Genomic DNA, 6129 nt, shown 5'->3' on the forward strand with positions numbered 1-6129 from the left:
AGAGAATGGCCACTGGAACAGATAATACAAACCAGCCTCTGGCACCATATTGCCCAAGACCAGCAGTGGCCAACCTCAGGCTGGTGTCATTACAGCCTCGTTAAACATGAGAATGGTGTACAGAACATCTGACAGGGGGCAAAAGGCTAATTATGTAGAACTGAAACTCAGAATTTATCTGACTCAAAATTGTTTTTAGGAGATGGGACTCCACAGCCACCATGAATTACACTGGTGGCATGGGCTGGCTTTCATAGATCCCAAGGTGAATGTGGAAGTGCCTGCTTTCCGGGGTTCAAGTCTTACAACCTCATGAAACACATGAATCTTTTCTTACCCAAGGCCTCTCTACTTGGGGATCCTACACCTGAGATTCTCACATCCCTTGTCCCCTTACTTTATTCAAGTCACTACTCAACTCTTACTTCCTCTAAGAGGCCTTCTTTGACCACCAGGCATCCAGACACTCAGGGCTGTATAGACTGGTGATACATTCCACTCTTTGGAGGATAGACCCACAGAAAAGGACATGTAGCCCTGGGAGTGGGTTTGGGGTGATTTAGTCAGAAAATTCTGGGGTCTTGAATATCGGAAGTAGTCTAGAAGGGGGTATGCCTCGCTGCATGGGGAGGTGTGTGGCTGGCAGAGAGCCAGAACAGACACAGGGCTTCCCTTGAAGAATCCAGAGGATTCATGTCGGCTTCTTTCCTCAAGGCCATCTCAGAGCTGGAAGATGGCCTCTGATCCAGCTGTCACTTTATTTAGGGGAAGAGGAGTAAAGCTCCTTTGCTTAGGAGCTTTCTGGAAGTGCCACTCTGTAACTTCCTTATTGTCTGGGACTTAGTCACATGCTCCCCCACCCGCAAGAGAGAGCCTGAGAAGTATAGTTTTCTTTGCTGGGCACATTGCCCTGTTTCCCAACAAAGTCCAGTTTCCATTGGTGAGGAGAAAGAGGAGAATAGACTTGCATTGGGCACTGAGTACTCTCTGCCCCCATCCTTCCACAAGCTTCTCCTAGACCTTTAAATAGAGAAGGAAAAGGTCTAGCTTGAAGTCGAAGCTGCATGAAACGAAAGCACCAGGGGGGAGGTGAGGCTGTTCATGCAGGAAGGGGCCAGATCATAACTGGCCTTGAAGGCCAACTTGAGTAACGGAGGGATTCCAGGCATGGCTCATGAGGTCTCAGGTGGTGACAGCTGCCTGTGTTAAGGGCACGTGCTTTGTGCAGGGCACAAAGTCCAATATTTTTATATACATGAGTTCATTGGACCCTAATCACCAAGCTATGAGGCGGACTTTGTGGTTTCCATTTTTCAGAGGAAGAACTGGAAGCTGTCAAGTATCTTGGCTGTCAAAGGCTGGCTTTCTTCCTATTGTATCTGATTCCAAAGCTCATGCTCCTACCCCCATGCAACAGTCTGCCAAGTGTCCAGAGGCAGCTTCACAGCCCAGCTTCCTGGAATCTTCAACCCTCAGCTTCTCTCTTCTATCAACACCCCTGTTTCCTTTCTCTGTAATCCTTTCCTTTCCCAAGTTCCCTATAGTTGCTCTCCTGCTCCTTCTCTCAGTAATGGCCCATGCAGCCTACAAGTCAGGGTTGGAGACTGTCTCCACCTTCTGGCTCAGGCAAGTGTCATCATCCTGCCAGGAAGAGTGCTGGAGACCCCCATGCTGATGAGTGGGGGAGGACAGGAAGGCTCAGCTCCCTACCTCCAGTGCAGAGGCAATCTGAGCCAACTGGTCACATGAGTGCTTCCAAGGGTCTCATCATGGATTATGCATGAGGATCATCTAAAGGATGGTATGAGGTCATATTGTATATTTCAGCAACATGCCCCCCACTTGGTGGATGTTTCTAAGATCTGGCAAGTAAGGAAATGTGCCTGGGTGGTATGAACTCAGTAAATACGTACTGATGCTGGGATGGTGACTTCACCTTTCCTCTGCAGTCCCCAAACCTGTGTACACCTCCTGACCTCCCTCCATGGATGAAGCCTGATTCTATAGGAGAGACAAGGAGGATAGGAAGGAAGGAGGAAAGAAGGGAGGGAGAGAAGGAGTAAGTGTGACTCAGACCTCTGCAGCCTACAGGTCAGGTGAAACTCTGGTGCCTAGCTCAGGCTCCAGCTCCACGTTACCAGGTTCTCTTTCCTAGGGATTTCTGGCAATCACTGGGAACTCTTGCTCTCATAGCATCAGTGTGTCTCAGCTGCTGCTGCTCCCTAGCTAGTGGCTGAGCTCCGGCCATCACTCCAATCCTTGCCAGGTCTTGGAAGGTCTTAACTTCAAAAGTCCAGCTTCCCTTGAGCTGTCACTTTTCACTGCTCCTATGTAGACAGAGATCCATCCTTTAATTCTCTAACTAAGATCAGAAAACCAAGAAACAAGATTAGCAGATTTTACCAATAGACAATTCTATACAACTTTAAGTTGTGAGTGGGAGAAATCTTTCTCGTGTAAACGGGGAAGTTTGAGGATAAAGTTGACCTCAGGAACCATGGACACTCAACCAGGTCTTCCTTCCTCCTTCTCTCCATTCCTTCCACTCACCTCTCCTTCCTTCTCTTCACCTCTACAGGGTGATATCAGAAGGATATGGCTAAAGTATCTCTAGGTTTACATCATCCCAGCTTTGTGACTGCAGAAGAAAGTCACTCTCCTGACTTCTGTACATAAAAGACCAGGAAAAACTCTGGTTGGGTAATAGGGCTACCCTGGCCCACTGCTTGTAGCCATGGGCATGTTTTACCCTGTTAGCCAGGTCTGACCCAGGGGGTTTAACCTGACCCACAGGAAGGTGGTATGTGGTTCCTAAGCTTTGCCATCTCTACCAGGTGATCTGCTTGATTCCTGGAGGCCTTTTCCAATAGCCCAGAACTCCCCTGGCAGAGATGCAGAATAGTCCTCTGGAACCCCAGCAATTGACCTGAGGGCTCAGAAATGAAACACATCTAGAAAATGAGAATGTGGCACTAGAAGAAGGTGGTTCTAGAGCAACTTTTCAAGTTCCTTCCAGGGTTCTTAATCTGTTGGCTCCAGGATGCTGAAGTCTTGGGAGAGTTGATTATAATACTCCTGTATATTTGTTTGGAATATACTTATTGGATATACTTAGTATAAAGCCCCTTGTTGGCAAGAATGATCACTGACTCATGGAGGCTGCCCTTCTATGCCTCTGTGGATCTGATGGTGGCAGAGAGTTATCATGTCCATTTCCTAGATGCGATACAAGGACCTACCTCATTACAGTGAGTAGGGAGCTGGTCTTCTTGACCACCTCATCCAGTGTTCTCTTGTCTATAGCACTTTGGCTCATGGTCTTAGCCAGAAGACTATAGGACCCAAGCCTGCATAGATAAGAAGACCCCTGGAGAGAGTATCTGGTGCTCTTTGCCTTCTCTCCAACCTCAGTGACCACTGTTCCTGGGGCCAGATTGTTCCCTCTGACACTCAGCAGACTGGATTAGAAGGCTCTTTCCTTAGGACTTTCCCATTTTCCCCAACACACACATTCACACACGCTTGAGCTAATGCCACAGGGATCATATATTCCCTTCTTCCAAATGTTCTCTCAGCTCAGATGTTCTTTTGTGAGTTTCACTTGTGATGACAAGGAGGAGATGAGGGAAATGAGGTGGAGGTGAAACTGCATTTTCATCTTGCTGTCTGCACTGCCCGATTCTTCAGAAGTTCAGCTTTTATTGAGTTATGTGCTGATGCAGGCGGGTAGAAGGCAGTTGGTCCAAGGGATATGTTTTGAGGGGTGTGAGAATCTCATCTTGCTGAACCACTACTTGGCAAGTCTGAGCTGAGCATTTCATCTTTGCCTGGTTCAGGACAAAGTGTTAAGAGATTCAGAGGCATGGAGGTACTAGAATTTGGAAGGATAATTTGATACGTGTACTTGCGAACACAATGTTTTCAGAAAGCTGTGCCAAGTGCCAAATTTGTGAACAACAAATTTTTGGTGAGCAAGGACATGTTAGCTGTTGAGGTACCATTTGAACTAAGCCAAGGAACATGACTGGTTTCCTACAGATGGAAAACAAAAGGTGGGGAGATTATGCTTGTCCAGGCAGTAGATAGCTGGGCTGCTAGATGGGGCTGTGACTGCAGGGCTAGAGGGGGAGGTACAGGTAGACAACAAATAAAATAAGAATTAGGACTTGGTCTTTTGTAAAACTCTAGGAGGCAGTATGAATGAATCAATTAATCAATCAGCAATTATAGAATACTCTCAGTGTGCTGGGGGCTGGGGGCTCAGAAATGTATAAGACAGGATCTGGGCCCTGATACTAAAACATAGAATAATTGGATAAGAAAGATTTTGATATAATAAAATGAATCTGCATAAATCAGACAGGAAGCTCTGAGTCTTTCCTAGATGTGGCCACAGTAGACCAGATGGCATGCTCCCTATTGCATGCCGGTGTGACTATATAACCGATTCTCATTAATGAATTAAGGTGAGTGACCTGGAAGTCTTTTTCAAAGGAAAGTGTACCTTCTCCACTGCTCTCCCCACCTACATGCTGGGTGTGGATTCATAAACAGAAGGACTCTGAGTCCCTGAGCTGGAATCTTTCATACCAGGGCACTTATACTGGCCTGGTATGAGAGTCAGAAGTAAGGACACCTGGGTGGCTCAGTGGTTGAGTGCCTGCCTTCGGCTCAGGACATGATCCTGGAGTCCTGGGATCGAGTCCTACATCGGGCTCCCTGCATGGAGCCTGCTTCTCCCTCTGCCTATGTCTCTGCCTCTCTCTCTCTCTGTCTCTCATGAATGAATAAATAAAATCTTTTAAAAAATGAGAGTCAGAAGCACACCTCTGTCATGTCAAGCTACTGATATGTTGGGGTTTATTTATTACTGCAGCTGGTGCTTTCTAGGCTCTTTCACATTAGGCATCCCATGTAACAAAATCAGCCAGGCAATCCCTTAGTAGCATTTTCTGGGACTCCATTCTAGAGCTAAGGACACACAGCTGGATGTTCGTGGAGTCCTACAGAGAGTTGGAGCATAGGTTGAAATGAGACTGAGTTTGTCTCAGGGTATTCTGACTCTGCTTCCTCCATGTGCCCAAGAGAGAAACATCTCTGCTCCTGCCCACTCTCCTTCCCCTTAGGACTCACAATAACCTAGAGGGATCATGTGCTCACCCTCCTTGCTTTCCTACAGACCCGCTCATGGGAGATCCTGGCTTATCGCTGAAGGAGATTCTATAATCTTTCATTTTCTGCCAGATCCTTGATTATGAAAAATTTAATACAGTGTCATAGTTTAAGACACTATTTGCATTATGCAGCTTTCCAAAACCCATTTGAGCCATTTCCCAAAAGAGGTATAACATTGGTAATGAATCAGAGTGGATCATAAGGAGAAGGGGTACAAAGCATGTGAGTGAGTGAGACAGGGATAGAGGTAGAGGGAGTGCGCTAGGGCTCCAGGTCCTCGGGTGCCACAGGCCCTCCAGACCCACAGGAGGGTCTGCTTGCCTTTGGGGAATCTTGTCTCTGGTGCCCTCTTACTTCCCCATCCCAACCAGTCCCACTCCTGAGGTCCTTGTCCGGCTTCCTTCCACTGTCACCCAAAACCCACAATATTCTACACCTGGCCCCAGGTAAGCATGTTTATAATGTCCACTTCCCAGACTTATATCATTTCTCTTCTGAAGAAAAAAAAAGGGGGGATTGGTGCCCAAGAAGGGCCTTTTGAAGACTGAAAAATATCTAAGGCCCAAAAGAAGAAATTGCTGTAGTTGTAGAACACAAATTAGTGTAACCACTTTGGAAAGTTGTGTCTGAAACTTAACATACACATTTCTGAGGAGCCACCAGCATCCACAAGTAAGAATATACCTGGCAACGTCACATATTTGTGAGAAAAAAAAAAGATTATAAAAGAATGTGCATACCAACATTATTTGTAATAGCCAAACTGGAAACAAACTTCATGCCATCCATAGAACATGGATAAATTGATTGTGATAAATTAATACAAGGGAGTACCTTACAGCAAAGAAAAAAAAATACAAGCCTTACTACATGCAACAGCATGAATCTCACAGGAATAATACGGAATAAAACGAGCCATCTATGAAACATATTTAAAGGATGATTTTGTTTATA

Source organism: Canis lupus, chromosome 25, assembly GCF_048164855.1.
Source record: "Canis lupus baileyi chromosome 25, mCanLup2.hap1, whole genome shotgun sequence".
In the NCBI taxonomy this organism is placed as follows: Eukaryota; Metazoa; Chordata; class Mammalia; order Carnivora; family Canidae; genus Canis; species Canis lupus.